The sequence below is a fragment of the Panulirus ornatus genome, chromosome 20, assembly GCF_036320965.1.
Source record: "Panulirus ornatus isolate Po-2019 chromosome 20, ASM3632096v1, whole genome shotgun sequence".
In the NCBI taxonomy this organism is placed as follows: domain Eukaryota; kingdom Metazoa; phylum Arthropoda; class Malacostraca; order Decapoda; family Palinuridae; genus Panulirus; species Panulirus ornatus.
Genome location: NC_092243.1, coordinates 14,854,966 through 14,871,757, shown reverse-complemented (window position 1 = coordinate 14,871,757; position 16,792 = coordinate 14,854,966). Strand labels below are relative to the sequence as shown.

The window sequence follows — 16,792 nt, the reverse complement described above, 5'->3', positions numbered from 1 at the left end:
CATGACGGGTAGTGCGAGTTACAACCTAAATACAGAATATGGAAACAGTAATATAGAAAAACTTGCAGTTGAGGAAACACAGAAAGAACAATATTAAACGAGGTAGAAATATAGACCGTTCATCACTAGATATACTAAGTTGGGTCAAACGAGACCGTTATCGATCGGTTGTGAAGATGAGGTCAGGTTAGGCTCGTCTGATTCTCTCTAACCTTTGTAACCCAGGATCGGGTGGGTCAGTGACGCGTTCCTCCTGTCCAAGAATGGCGGACTAGGTAGCTTACGGTGGGTCTATGACGTGTTTCACCTGTCCAAAAACGGCATCAAGTGTACTTCCTATTGATGGGCCATCAAAGATCTGTGTGGCGGTGGTCATGTTTTTCTGGATGTTGATGACAGGCGCTTTCTCGCTAACTTGAATGGCTTCTAATATCTGTAGTCTCCTTCGGGGAGGGAGATTATGGTGAATAACACCAAAATCTCCTTGGACCAGCATGCCGTTCATTTTTTATGAGTGAAGCAGAAAATTCAGTCCTCTAGAATTAAGATTTATGCCCTCCACGTACTGTAGGTAGGTGGATGACATTTATGTTGCGAGTAATGAAGAATATCTGCAGCGTCTGTAACAAGCTGTGAAAGAAGGTGCAAAATTCACCCATGACCCAAGCGCGAATGATAAAATTCTCTCTCTAGACGTACTAGCTCAATCAGAAAATGGACAATGCACCACCAGTGTCTTAACAAAAAATCCACAGATTTGGGGAAGTGCATGAATGCTCTTAGCAAGTGCCCTCAGCGATACAAATGAGTATAATCATATACATACATACGCCGTGCATACAAGCACAGTCAATCATGGACACTTTTCAACCCTGAAATATCAAGGAATGAACTGATGAATAATAGATACTCAAACAAATAATAATACTACTGATGAATAATAGATACTCAAACAAATGTTCTGACCATGAACTTCACAACTTCCAAGAGTCTCCACACACACCATGACCGCAGGCCCATGTGAACAATACATTTAGGTATTTTACAGAAATCGAATGTCACAAGCATACACGGTAGATGAACGTGTAATGCAAGAGATCATCAAAAACAATGTTCACTCAAGCAACCCGAATAGTAGACTTAGTCTTTTCTTCTACAATAGTATCCCTAAAGTGGGTAAAGTAAATGATAAAAGATAATTTGAGTCAAGACAAAAACTAAGACCACCAATACAGTTTACAAATTTGACCCTACTCACGAAGACTGTGAACTTCATCCTAGCAGCTGAAATGAACACTACAGACCTGAGTCGCAGACATACAGTGCGCACATCTGTACGATGTTGTGCCTACGTGGCAGATGGAGAGGGATCACAGATCTGCTCTTACACGACAAAAGCTGGTGGACAACACGAAGATTCTCGAACATTGCTGTAGTCACAACAACAAATCATATGTAACAGAAGCAGTTTTCATCAAAGAATTATCTATCACCCTTCCTTAGCAAGCCAGGGAACGGGTCAGGTCGAGAGGTCTGAAGTTATTTGGCTCCTCCAGCCATCAGCGAGCATTGCAAGGAAGGTCCCATGTGGCTGACACGACCCGTGAGATCTGACAACTTATACGCACAGTCCTCAGTCTCTCGTCTCGCTCTCATGGAGTGCACAGCCGTCTCTAGGGTTATAATGTACCTCTGTATGCATGTATCATGAAGTGCTCTCAAGATATTGTGATATTCAGTTCTATTGGTCTGATGATGCACAAAGGAAGGCGGAAGCTCGCTGTGTAAGTTCTGAAAATAACGTAAAAATGGCATTTGGAATTCACTTCTCCAATCTTCTTCAAGGACAAATAATGTGTGTTCGGAAATTAACAAAAAAAAAAAAAGAAAAAACTGTTTAATGATAATTATACGATGGTCTTTGGTGCAACACAGCTGAATGAAATTTTCTGCCTAATTATACTAATATGTATGCATATTACACGAAAGTGCACTTGGGAACATTTTCTTCGTGGTTATCTGCAAATAGCATATATGTATATGAACATATATATATATATATATATATATATATATATATATATATATATATATATATATATATATATATATATAAAATGTGTGTGTGTGTGTAATTTTTCCTTCTATACATATTCGCTATTTCCCACGCTGGAGAGATAGCGTCAAGAACAGATGACTGAACCTTAGAGAAAAGAAAAAAAATCCTCTCTTGGCCTTCATCTCTGTTCCTTCTTTTGGAAACGTAAAACAGAAGGGGAGGATTTCCAGCCCCAGGCAGGGAATACGTGGGCAGTATTCATGTTCTGCACACCCTCACAACTGGCGCCTTCCCGGGAAGCCAAGGAAATCGATGGCGGGTCAACCTACGCTGGGCCGTGTTTGACCCTGACCGCTGCTGATGGGCGCGTCTTGGAGGTGTTTGCCGTGGATATGAATGATCATCTCACGACTTCTGGTGATTCCCGCGTTGACGGGTTACATCACACGACCAGGAGATGACCATTTCTATAATCATGAGTCTTAGTCTCCAGTGCATTTCTTAATGTTCGTGTTAGAAATGCAACAACACAAGTATGAGATTATTTTCCTCCCTAGCTGATCTGTCGCCTGCTGGTGAGGATGAGTTTGGATGACTTGTATTCTGAATTATAATAATGGTCTTTCTTGGAAATATATATATATATATATATATATATATATATATATATATATATATATATATATATATATATATATATTTTCCCTGGGGATAGGGGAGAAAGAATACTTCCCACGTATTCCCTGCGTGTCGTAGAAGGCGACTAAAAGGGAAGGGAGCGGGGGGCTGGAAATCCTCCCCTCTCAGTTTTTTTTAATTTTCTAAAAGAAAGAACAGAGAAGGGGGCCAGGTGAGGATATTCCCTCAAAGGTCCAGTCCTCTGTTCTTAATGCTACCTTGCTAACGCGGGAAATGGCGAATAGTGTGAAATATATATATATATATATATATATATATATATATATATATATATATATATATATATATATATATATAGTTATATAGTGCTGATTGCTTGTATGCCACTGGTAGACAATGTGTGAATCAGCAGACTTATTACGTACAAAAGATTCTAGTACTTCAAAAGGATTAGATCTGAATTCAGCAGATGGTCTGCTGCTATTGGGGAGGCGTGCTCAAAGGGACTTTAGTCGAAATTCTTCAGTCACCGCCCGTCCCCGTTTTCAGTTGTGCAAAACCCAATAGAGGAGCTCGTTTGTTCAAGAACTGGAAATGCACTTTTATTTGCCTTGTCTTCATTGCTGTCTAGATAGTCTTATACTGAATTTAGAGTTGCGGGCTTGTCCTCTCAGCTTATCTCCTCTGGCTTATGTGGCTTACATTGCACGTTTTACTAAGGGTTGGGCAGTAGTCCAAACAGATCATTGTTAAACCTTGTACATACAATTCTGGATCTATGATAAATCCAGTTGGTCCAAGGCTACCCCAGCTGTTCATCCAGCTTTAGGGATTGGTCGATGAACTGGGTACCTGGCTTAGGCGGGGATATATATATATATATATATATATATATATATATATATATATATATATATATATATATATATATATATATAAGGCTCAGTCTCCATGGTTGTTTAATTTGTTTATGGCTGGGGTTGTTAGGGAGGTGAATGCAAGAGTTTTGGAAAGAGGGGCAAGTATGAAGTCTGTTGGGGATGAGAGAGCTTGGGAAGTGAGTCAGTTGTTGTTCGCTGATGATACAGCGCTGGTGGCTGATTCATGTAAGAAACTGCAGAAGCTGGTGACTGAGTTTGGTAAAGTGTGTGAAAGAAGAAAGTTAAGAGTAAATGTGAATAAGAGCAAGGTTATTAGGTACAGTAGGGTTGAGGGTCAAGTCAATTGGGAGGTAAGTTTGAATGGAGAAAAACTGGAGGAAGTAAAGTGTTTTAGATATCTGGGAGTGGATCTGGCAGCGGATGGAACCATGGAAGCGGAAGTGGATCATAGGGTGGGGGAGGGGGCGAAAATTCTGGGAGCCTTGAAGAATGTGTGGAAGTCGAGAACATTATCTCGGAAAGCAAAAATGGGTATGTTTGAAGGAATAGTGGTTCCAACAATGTTGTATGGTTGCGAGGCGTGGGCTATGGATAGAGTTGTGCGCAGGAGGATGGATGTGCTGGAAATGAGATGTTTGAGGACAATGTGTGGTGTGAGGTGGTTTGATCGAGTAAGTAACGTAAGGGTAAGAGAGATGTGTGGAAATAAAAAGAGCGTGGTTGAGAGAGCAGAAGAGGGTGTTTTGAAATGGTTTGGGCACGTGGAGAGAATGAGTGAGGAAAGATTGACCAAGAGGATATATGTGTCGGAGGTGGAGGGAACGAGGAGAAGTGGGAGACCAAATTGGAGGTGGAAAGATTGAGTGAAAAAGATTTTGTGTGATCGGGGCCTGAACATGCAGGAGGGTGAAAGGAGGGCAAGGAATAGAATGAATTGGATCGATGTGGTATACCGGGGTTGACGTGCTGTCAGTGGATTGAATCAGGGCATGTGAAGCGTCTGGGGTAAACCATGGAAAGCTGTGTAGGTATGTATATTTGCATGTGTGGAGGTATGTATATACATGTGTATGGGGGTGGGTTCTGCAATTTCTTTCGTCTGTTTCCTTGCGCTACCTCGCAAACGCTGGAGACAGCGACAAAGCAAAAAAAGAAAAAAAAAAAAATCAAATATATATATATATATATATATATATATATATATATATATATATATATATATATATATATATACACACTATTCGCCATTTCCCACGTTAGCGAGGTAGCGTTAAGAACAGAGGACTGAGTCTTTGAGGGAAATTCTCACTGGGCCCCCTTCTCTGTTCCTTCTTTTGGAAAATTAAAAAGCGAGAGGGGATGATTTCCAGCCCTCCGCTCCCTCCCCTTTTAGTCACCCTTTACGTCACGCGGGGAATACGTGGGAAGTATTCTTTCTCCCCTATCTCCAGGTATTAAATATATATATATATATATATATATATATATATATATATATATATATATATATATATATATATAATACGTGTTCCCTGCGTATTGCAGAAGGCGACTAGAAGGGTGGGGGCGGAGAGCTGGAAATCCTCCTCTCCTACTTTACTTTTCCAAAAGAACAGAAAATCTTTTCCTCTAAGGTTCAGTCATCTGTTCTTGACGTTATTTCGCTAACGCGGGAAATGGCGAATATGTATAAAATAGGAATATATATATATATATATATATATATATATATATATATATATATATATATATATATATATATATACACACTTGATCGCCCTTTCCCATGTTTACGAGGAAGCGTCAAGAACAGAAGAAGAAAGCCACATCCGCTCACATCCATTCTCGAGCTATTATGAGTGATGTACCAAAACCACAGCTCTCTATCCACAAGCAGACTCCACATACCTTTCCATCGCTTACCCGAGATACTTCACATGCCCTGGTTCAGTCCATTAACAAGCACGTCCACCCCAGTATACCACATTGTTGCGATTCACTCTTAGCTCATGCACGCCCCTCACTCTCCGTCATGCTTAGACCCCATTCTTCCATCTCCCATTTGATCTGCCTGTTCTCCCTGTTCCCTCCACCTCCGACACACATATCCCCTTTGACAACCTCTCCTCACTAACTCTCCCTACATGCCCAAACTACTTAAGCACCCTCATCTGCTCTCTCACCCACCCTCTTCTCCTCATCACAAATCTCTCTCACCCTCTCACCACTTACGCCATCAAACCATTTCACACCACACACTGTCATCAAAGACTTCAACTCATCCATTCTATTTCGCACAGCTCATGCCTCACATCCACACAATACCATTGGGATGATTTACTCCTTCAAACATATCCACTTCTGCCCTCCCAGATAAAGTACTCTCCCTCCACGAATTCACCAACGGTATATATATATATATATATATATATATATATATATATATATATATATATATATATATATATATATTCAGTGAGATGCCTTGATGATATAGGTGGAAAGTCTTGAAAAACATTGATGTATGTATAGAAAAACATATTAACAGACTTCTACAGGCCCTTGAACCATATAATGGCTCATGGTTCTGAAGAAGTTTCTCCGTATGTGAGGAAGTGTACAGATACGCCTGGATAGATGGAACCAGATGCATGATGAATAGGTCTGGATCAGAGAAGTGCCTGACCTCCTGTTACCAACCATCTCCCACTGTGTGATTGTCTTACAGTTGTAAGGCACTGGCTTGAAGCGGGGTCCATCGCTTGACCTTTCCTTACAATCAAACAACTTTTTAAACTTCTTCATGCTCTTCGCGTTCACAATTCCCTTCCTCAGTTTATTCGTTTCCGTGCACACATCCCATGTTATGAAAATACTTCCTTACATCTTTTCTGACAAGTTTCTTGCTTAGTTTCATGTTAAGGCCTCGGGGTTCTTCTATTTTGCATATTTTGAAGAGCTGTCCTCAATGACGTTATCAAACTGGTTTACAAAGGGTTGTGATCAAGTCACCCCTTACTTCTCCCTCTTCTATGGTGGTAAATTTATGGCCTCTAACTTCTGACTGCAAATCAGCGCTCTTGATTCCAGTACCACACTTGTTTCCTTCAACTGGGTTCTCTATATCAATGCTTTGTGTTCCTTTTAAGCGCGGGGACCAAACCTAGGAAGCATATTCTAGTTTTGGCCTAATACATTATGTTAACAGTTTGCTGAATATTTTCATATCGATTCTGAAATCTGCTAGGAGACAGTTTGCCTCTTTTACAGTTTATGTCTCCAAAGTGACTGTCTGTCGACCTGTTCCTGCGGCTTATCTCGCACTAGATGATAAGTCGTATTCAGTCCTCCTTTCACAGCTGTAGAGTTTGTCTGAGTCCCGTTGCAAGTCTACACCTTATTCCTGCCTAAAGATCCACCTTCTTCACTAGTTTCATGTGTACTACGGTGTGAAAGGTTTTCTGGTAGTCTAAGTACACGGAGTTCATCCAACTTTATCCTTTGTCTCACACGGAGCTCACTCTCTCGTGGAAGTCTTAGAGGTTGGTTATACATGACCGTCTTTTTCTGAATCGTTTTGGTAGTTTCTCGTTTGCAAGTATTGATCATTTTGCTTCCTCGCGATCTTTTTCCGTATTTCACAGGCCACGATCGTCAGAGAAACTGCTATGGCAGTACACCTCAACTTCCCGATCTCCACTCTTAAAGACGATCATGAATTTACCCACAGTTACTCCCTTGGCAAGTTACTTTCTTATGGTAAATTCTTGAACTTCTCAAGTACCTCATCTTTATCTACACATGGCAATACTGCCCCCAGGAAGTGTTTGTTTATGGATCTTTTGTAAGTTTACGATACGTTTACTGGTATCATTTGCTAATCATGATGTAATTATGCATAGTTTTTCTGATATTGTTTTAATGAGGAATTCCCTTCCATGTTCAGCTGTTCCATAAGGTTAACGTTATTCATACATTCACTGACGATGTGCTCAGTTTAGCTACTGCTGGAGTTAACACCGTTATGTCCTTCAATCGTCTGTTGTTGTGACTGAGGTTGTTATGACTATTTTAGTGTATGATATAATGTTCTTTGATCGTCTCTACTTCAGGTGTTCAGATATAGCCTGCGTATCCTTGTGTTTCATATTCTTTCTCGGTAATCATTTTGAGATTTTCTTGCAATCTTTGTTGGTCACACCTTTCCACATTCTTCTCTCTATCTTCACCATTATCATCGCCATCATTCTCACAATCGTCATAAGCATTATCATCATCATTCCTCTTCGGTGTAATCATCGTCAGAGAACCTTTCGGCCATCTTCGTCTTTCCCTCGATCACGCCCACTCAACTCCCTCCTCACTCCCGCCACGCCTCCATAAACATCCGCGAGCATCCCAGCACAGCTGAAACTCTCCTTCGCTGCAGCCTGCAGCCTGCAAGGCGCGCGGGGGTAGATGTTATCTCGTGAGGCATTCCGCATCAACTGCATCATGATATCATCTCGGGAGGTATTCTGTCTCACAGCTGCACCTAGCTGGTATTTCCTGAGGTCTTCGTTCCCTGCCGTATCCAGCTGTTATTTCCTATGGTATTTTGTATCAGTTGCGTCCGATTGTTAATTCTTGTGGTATTCTGCCTCAGCTCTATCTTGATGTTATCTCGTAAAGTATTCCGCATCGGCTGTATCCGTAATTCCAGAACGGACCCCAATGGGGCAACTCTCCCGGTTTTAAGAGGTTGCCTGAATGAGGCCATACGTTGGGTCAGTATATTGCTCAGGAACAAAATCTTATTTCTTTTTTGACGTTACGTTTGGTTTGGATGGGAGTTGATGTGTTTCATGGATGAACTGATTAGGAAGCAAGGTCTTCAGTCATCGAGATAGTGTCTGGAAGAGGTGAGTCGAAAAGTGGAAGGTGCCGATGGCTCACGAGAGCGAGTTGGGGGCGCATGGGAGGTGAGTCAGTTGCTGTTAGCAGATACTGCGGATCTGGTGGCAGACGCAAGTGAGACACTGCAGAGGCTGGTGTCTGAGTTTGCGAGAGTGTGAAAGGAGAAAACTGAGAGTCACTGTACGTAAGAAATAAGGTGAAAGGATTTACTAGAGAGAGAGAGAGAGAGAGAGAGAGAGAGAGAGAGAGAGAGAGAGAGAGAGAGAGAGAGAGAGAGAGAGTTTGGTTTGATTGTGATTCTGAGTGGGAGGAAGCTGGAGGAAGTGGAGCGCTTGAGGCACCTTGGAGCAGAACATGGCAGCAGAGGGAACTATGGGATATAAGGTGGGAGATGGGGGTTGTGGGGGAAGGTCCTGAGTGCACTGAGTAAGGTATGGAAGGAGAAGTTGCTGCCTGTGAGGGCAAGGATGAGTACGGCCGATGGTACATTGGCCCCAACCAACCTTGGGCCTGAGAAATATGCCTGAGGACAATATGTGGCATGAGGAGATGCTGAACGTTCAAGAAATGGCTGTGTAAGAAAGAGTTGAGGCAGGAAAAGGAGTATGATTAAAGAAGCTGAACTGAATGTGCTGAAATGTTTGAATTATGGAGAGGATGATTGAAGAACGACTGACACGATATGCATGTCTGAAGTGGAGGGAGGAAGAGGTAGGATGTGAGGTGTTGCGTGAGGTCGAGAAAATTGAAGCAATGCTGTTGTATGCAGGGGACGAAATGCTATCACTGGGCTGAACCAGGGCATCTGATGTGATCAGGGGAAGCCAAGCAATGGTCTGTAGAGCCTGGGTCTGAATAATGATCTCTAATTTCGACTAGAGGTCGCCATTCGTCTGTTCCTGGGGCAACCTCACAAATACGGAAAACAGTGAACGACTATGAAATATAAGTACATTACAAGGAGAACAAGGAACAAGGAGAGCGGGGAGCCCAAGTTGCCGATAGAAGGATGGAGTGAAAAGGATTTTGAGCGATCGGGGTCTGAACATGCGGCAGGGTGAAAAACGTGCACGGGATAGAGTGAATTGGAACGAAGTGGTACACAGCGGTCGACGTGCTATCAGTGAACTGAACCAAGGTATAAATTAAACAACCATGGAGACATCACGCACCCCTGCCGCAAACCAACATTCACTGAGAACCAATCACATTCCTCTCTTCCTACACGTAAACATGCCTTACATCCTCGATAAACACTTTTCACTGCTTCTAATAACTTGCCTCCCACACCATATATTCTTAATACCTTCTACAGAGCGTCTCTATCAACTCTATCATATGCCCTCTCCAGATCCAGAAAAGCTACATACAAATCCATCTGCTTTTCTAAGTATTTCATCATTATATATATATATATATATATATATATATATATATATATATATATATATATATATATATATATATATATATATATATGATAATAATACTAATACTAATAATGATGAAGATAATAATAATAATAATGATAATAATGATAATAATAATAATAATAATAATAATAATAATAATAATGATAATAGTGATGATAATAATTCTACTTTTGTATTCCTCACGTGTTGCAGAAGGTTAGTAAAAGGGGCCGGAAATGGGGACTGGAATACGTCTCCTTGTATTTCAGTCTTTTAAAGAGGAAACAGAAAAGGGAGCCATCCGGTGAGTCGCTCACCCTCCTCGAAGGCTCAGACTGGGTCTCCGAGATAATGTTCTCTCCATCTACACATTCCTCATCGCCTCCTCCTCCACCATATGACTCACTTCCGCTTCCATGGTTCCATTCGCTACTAAGTCCACTCCCGGATATCTAAACACTTCACTTCCTCCAATTTTTCTTCATTCAAACTTACATCCCAACTAACTTGTCCCTCAACCTTGCTAAACCTAATAAACTTGCTTTCATTCACATTAACTCTCAACTTTCTCCTTTCACACACTCTTCAAAAGTCAGTCACCAACTTCTGCAGTTTCTTACTGGAATCGGCCACCTGTGCTGTATCATCGGCGAACAACAACTTATTCACTTCTCAGGCCCTCTCATCCACAACAGACTGCATTACTCGCCACTGTCTCCAAGACTCTTGCATTCACCTCCCAAACCACCCCATCCATAAATCTATTAAACAACCATGGTGACATCACACACCCTTTCCGCAGACCGACCTTCTTTGAGTACCAGTCACTCGCCTCTCTCCCTACTCGTACACACGCCTTACACCTTTGATAAAAAATTCTCACTCCTAGCAGCTTACCTCCCACACCATATATTACTGAGACCTTCCACAAAGCATCTCTATCAACTCTATCATATGCCTTCTCCAGATCCATAAATGCTACATACAAATCCATTTGCTTTTCTAAGTATTTCTCACATACATTCTTCAAAGCAAACACCTGATCCACACATCTTCTACCACTTCTGAAACCACACTGCTCTTCCCCAATCTGATGCTCTGTACATGCCTTTACCCTCTCAATCAATACCCTCCTACACTTGTCATGTCTCTCTCACATCGGGTACCCACTCCACCCGAACACCCTGTATATGCCAATCTATCATTAAACACGTTCATCAATTCTTCAAAGTACTTGCACCCTCTCTTCGTCTCATCTTTGCTCGTTACAACTTTCCCATTTATCCCCTTCCCAGATGTTCCCGTTTGTTCTGCTTCCAAGATACTTTCTCATGCTCCCTGAAGTTTGTTGATACTCGCTCACCCCATCTCTCATATCCCTCTTTTTCAGCTCCCGCATTTTCCTCTTGACCTCCTGCCGCTGTCTCTTGTACATCTTCTACTCACTTGCACTCCTTTCCTTCTTTTTCATATATGTTAGCTGAGACAGCACGGGCAGCTGAGGCCCTGAAAAAGGCCATCCCATTAACACTATACATATATACACCCTAACCTGAGCCAGGTACCCATTTTATAGACCGTCCTCTAGTGGGGATGAACAACTGGGTTAACTGTGAACCGACTGCCGTAACGAGGATTCGAACCTATGCGCTCGACCCTGGGCGACCTTTGAATGCGTCACGGTCAGGAACGCTCATCCATCTCTTTTCTTTCTAATGAGCTGCTTAATCTGGTTATCCCACCACTCACTACGTTTTCTCATCTACCCACTTTCCACCTTCCTCGTACCATACATGTATCTCACACACGCCCATCATGTAAAGAAACATCAGGTGTCTACTTTATTCCATGAAGTCTGTGATAAGATGTTGACTGGCCAAATGGGTAAATCTTTGAAGAAGATTCACCATTATGAACATTATGTAAGGACAGCCTCGGAATTAAACAGGGTATTCAAAGTGAATTAAGGAGAGTCAAATATTGTATGTGCTTAACATGACATTTTATAAAAAGCCTTATTGTGTAAACCTCTCTTATCATGATAAATATAAATGAAGAAATGTATAAATTCGATCATATCTTAATGATATCTCTGTTCAAATGAGGCAAAATCAAGACAACAGTAGCTGACCTGACCTAACCTTTGCCAAGTACAGGAACAGGTCACTATACCGTCCTGGTCAACCTATCCATGTTTCTCTGATCAACTGTTCGTTGTTTAATCATCTGTATCGTTGGCTGATTATGTGTATATCATTTTGTTCATGCTGACTCTGCATCCTTGATAATAGCTTGAAATACAGACGAAAACTTCTGTATATATTTTTCCAGCGAGTTTACACACACACACACACACACACACACACACACACACATATATATATATATATATATATATATATATATATATATATATATATATATATATATATGACTGCTTATGCACGAGTGTGTGAAATTACGTTTCTTGTACACGTACGAAGAAGTTTTACACTCGTGGGGCGCCATCTTGAACATCTACCATACAGCATTTTACTTTTATCTATCGTGTCTGCATTGACCACGTCCTCAGTCAGTTTAGTGTGTGTGTGTGTGTGTGTGTGTGTGTGTGTGTGAGTGTCTGTATGTGTGTGTGTGATCAACGTTTGTCTCTTCAACTCTTCAACTTCTTACCTCACAGGTCTCCACCGGCCCGTTAGCTCAGTTGGTTAGAGCGCCGTGCTAATAACGCGGATGTCGAGGGTTCGATCCCCTTACGGGCCAGTGAAGAATTTTCGTCTTTAGTATTTCCTTAATATATGGACGTGGTCAGTGGATGTTTGAGATGTCTTATCATCTATGTGTGGGAGACAAGCGCTCCAGCTGCCTCAGCCACTGACCAACGATTTCACCTAAACAGATAAATGATAAGACATCTCAAACATCCACTGACCACGTCCATATATTAAGGAAAGAGTAAAGACGAAAATTCTACACTGGCCCGTAAGGGGATCGAACCCTCGACATCCGCGTTATTAGCACGGCGCTCTAACCAACTGAGCTAACGGGCCGGCGGAGACGTGTGAGATAAGAAGTTGAATAGACAAACGTTGATCACACACACACATACAGACACTCACACACACACACACACACACACACACACAATGGGTATGTTTGAAGGAATAGTGGTTCCAACAATGTTGTATGGTTGCGAGGCGTGGGCTATGGATAGAGTTGGAGAGAATGAGTGAGGAAAGATTGACCAAGAGGATATATGTGTCGGAGGTGGAGGGAACGAGGAGAAGAGGGAGACCAAATTGGAGGTGGAAAGATGGAGTGAAAAAGATTTTGTGTGATCGGGGCCTGAACATGCAGGAGGGTGAAAGGAGGGCAAAGAATAGAGTGAATTGGAGCGATGTGGTATACCGGGGTTGACGTGCTGTCAGTGGGTTGAATCAAGGCATGTGTATGGGGGTGGGTTGGGCCATTTTCTTTCGTCTGTTTCCTTGCGCTACCTCGCAAACGCGGGAGACAGCGAAAAAGCAAAAAAAAAAAAAAAAAAAAAAAAAATATATATATATAGATATATATATATATATATATATATATATATATATATATATATATATATATATATATATATATATATATATCATACTGTGTCGCTGTCTCCCGCGTTAGCGAGGTAGCGCAAGGAAACAGACGAAAGAATGGCCCAACCCACCCATATCCACATGTATATACATAGACGTCCATACACGCACACATACATACCTATACATCTCAACGTATACATGTGTATATAGACACACAGACATACATAGATACACATGTACATAATTCATGCTGTCTGCCCTTATTCATTTCCCTCGCCACCCTCCCACACATGAAATAACAACCCCCTCTCCCCACATGTGCGCGAGGTAGAGCTAGGAAAAGACAAAGAAGGCCACATTCGTTCACACTCAGTCTCTAGCTGTCATGTCATAATGCACCGAAACCACAGCTCCCTTTCCACATCCAGGCCCCACAGAACTTTCCATGGTTTATCCCAGACGCTTCACATGCCCTGGTTCAATCCATTGACAGCACATGGACCCCGGTATACCACATCGTTCCAATTCACTCTATTTCTTGCACGCCTTTCACCCTCCTGCATGTTCAGGCCCCGATCATTCGAAATCTTTTTCACTCCATCTTTCCACCTCCAATTTGGTCTCCCACTTCGCCTCGTTCCCTCCACCTCTGACACATATATCCTCTTGGTCAATCTTTCCATACTCATTCTCTGCATGTGACCAAACCATTTCAAAACACCCTCTTCTACTCTCTCAACCACACTCTTTTTATTACCACACATCTCTCTTACCCTTTCGTTACTTACTCGATCAAAGCACCGTACACCTCATATTGTCCTCAAACATCTCATTTCCAGCGCATCCACCCTCCTCCGCACAATTCTGTCTATAGCCCACGCCTCGCAACCATATAACATTGTTGGAACCACTATTCCTTCAAACATACCCATTTTTTGCTTTCCAAGATAACGCTCCCAGGACTTTCGTCTCCTCCCCCACCCTATGACTCACTTCCGCCTCCATGTTTCCATCCGCTGCCAAATCCTTCCAGTTTTTCTCTATTGAAACTTACCTCCCAATTGACTCCTCCCTCAACCCTACTGTACCTAATAACCTTGCTCTTATTCACATTTACTCTCAGCTTTCTTCTTTCACACACTTTACCAAACTCAGTCACCAGCTTCTGCAGTTTCTAACCCGAATCAGCCACCAGCGCTGTATCATCAGCGAACAACAGCTGACTCACTTCCCAAGCTCTCTCATCCACAATAGAATGCATACTTGCCCCTCTTTCCAAATCTCTTGCATTCACCTCCCTAACAACCCCATCCATAAACAAATCAAACAACCATGGAGACATTATGCACCCCTGCCGCAAACCAACATTCACTGAGAACCAATCACTTTCCTCTCTTCCTACACGTACACATGCCTTACATCCTCGATAAAAACTTTTCACTGCTTCTAACAGCTTGCCTTCCACACCATAAATTCTTAATACCTTCCACAGAGCATCTCTATCAACTCTATCATACGCCTTCTCCTAATCCATAAATGCTATATACAAATCCATTTGCTTTTCTAAGTATTTCTCACATACATTCTTCAAAGCAAACACGTGATCCACACATTCTCCACCACTTCTGAAACGACACTGCTCTTCCCCAATCTGATGCTCTGTACATGCCTTCACCCTCTCAATCAATACCCTCCCATGCAATTTCCCAGGAATACTCAACAAACTTATACCTCTGTAATTTGAGCACTCACTTTCATCCCCTTTGCCTTTGAACAATGGCACAATGTAAGCATTCCGCCAATCCTCAGGCACCTCACCATGAGTCATACATACATTAGATAACCTTACTAACCAGTACACAATACAGTCACCCCCTTTTTTTTTCAATAAATTCCACTGCAATACCATCGAAAACCGTTGCCTTCCCGGCTTTCATCTTCCGTAAAGCTTTTACTACCTATTCTCTGTTTACGAAATCATTCTCCCTAACCCTCTCTTTGCACACCATCTCGACCAAAACACCCTATATCTGCCACTCTATTATCAAACACATTCAACAAACCTTCAAGATACTCACTCCATCTCCTTCACACACCACCACTACTTGTTATCACCTCCCCATTTGCGCCCTTCACTGAAGTTCCCATTTGCTCCCTTGTCTTACGCACTTTATTTACCTCCTTCCAGAATATCTTTTTATTCTCCCTAAAATTTAATGATACTCTCTCACCCCAACTCTCATTTGCCCTCTTTTTCACCTCTTGTACCTTTCTCTTGACCTAGTGTCTCTTTCTTTTATATATCTCCCACTCAATTGCATTTTTTCCTTGCAAAAATCGTCCAAATGCCTCTCTCTTCTCTTTCACTAGGAAAGTGATTGGTTGTCAGTGAATGTAGGTTTGCGGCAGGGGTGTGTGATGTCTCCATGGTTGTTTAATTTGTTTATGGATGGGGTTGTTAGGGAGGTGAATGCAAAAGTTTTGGAAAGAGGGGCATGTATGAAGTCTGTTGTGGATGAGAGAGCTTGGGAAGTGAGTCAGTTGTTGTTCGCTGATGATACAGCGCTGGTGGCTGATTCATGTGAGAAACTGCAGAAACTGGTGAATGAGTGTGTAAAAGAAGAAAGTTAAGAGTAAATGTGAATAAGAGCAAGGTTATTAGGTACAGTAGGGTTGAGGGTCAAGGCAATTGGGAGGTAAGTTTGAATGGAGAAAAACTGGAGGAAGTAAAGTGTTTTAGATATCTGGGAGTGGATCTGGCAGCGGATGGAACCATGGAAGCGGAAGTGGATCATAGGGTGGGGGAGGGGGCGAAAATCCTGGTAGCCTTGAAGAATGTGTGGAAGTCGAGAACATTATCTCGGAAAGCAAAAATGGGTATGTTTGAAGGAATAGTGGTTCCGACAATATTGTATGGTTGCGAGGCGTGGGCTATGGATAGATTTGTGCGCAGGAGGGTGGATGTGCTGGAAATGAGATGTTTGAGGAAAATGTGTGGTGTGAGGTGGTTTGATCGAGTAAGTAACGTAAGGGTAAGTGAGATGTGTGGAAATAAAAAGAGCGTGGTTGAGAGAGCAGAAGAGGGTGTTTTGAAATGGTTTGGGCCCATGGAGAGAATGAGTGAGGAAAAATTGACCAAGAGGATATATGTGTCGGAGGTGGAGGGAACGAGGAGAAGTGGGAGACCAAATTGGAGGTGGAAAGATGGAGTGAAAAAGATTTTGTGTGATCGGGGCCTGAACATGCAGGAGGGTGAAAGGAGGGCAAGGAATAGAGTGAATTGGATCGACGTGGTATACCGGGGTTGACGTGCTGTCAGTGGATTGA

At 42.1% G+C, this 16,792-nt stretch overlaps 1 protein-coding gene and 2 non-coding genes across 3 annotated transcripts in view; 2 read left to right on the top strand and 1 right to left on the bottom strand.

Moving 5' to 3' along the window:
• The window catches only part of LOC139755788 (uncharacterized), a 207,141-nt gene that overhangs the window by 80,063 nt on the left and 110,286 nt on the right, over positions 1-16,792 (top strand). The gene's annotated exons all lie outside the window — the stretch shown is intronic.
• Positions 12,577-12,650, top strand: TRNAI-AAU (transfer RNA isoleucine (anticodon AAU)). The gene has a single exon. It is a non-coding gene; the product is annotated as a tRNA-Ile (tRNA).
• On the bottom strand, positions 12,864-12,937 carry TRNAI-AAU (transfer RNA isoleucine (anticodon AAU)). The gene has a single exon. It is a non-coding gene; the product is annotated as a tRNA-Ile (tRNA).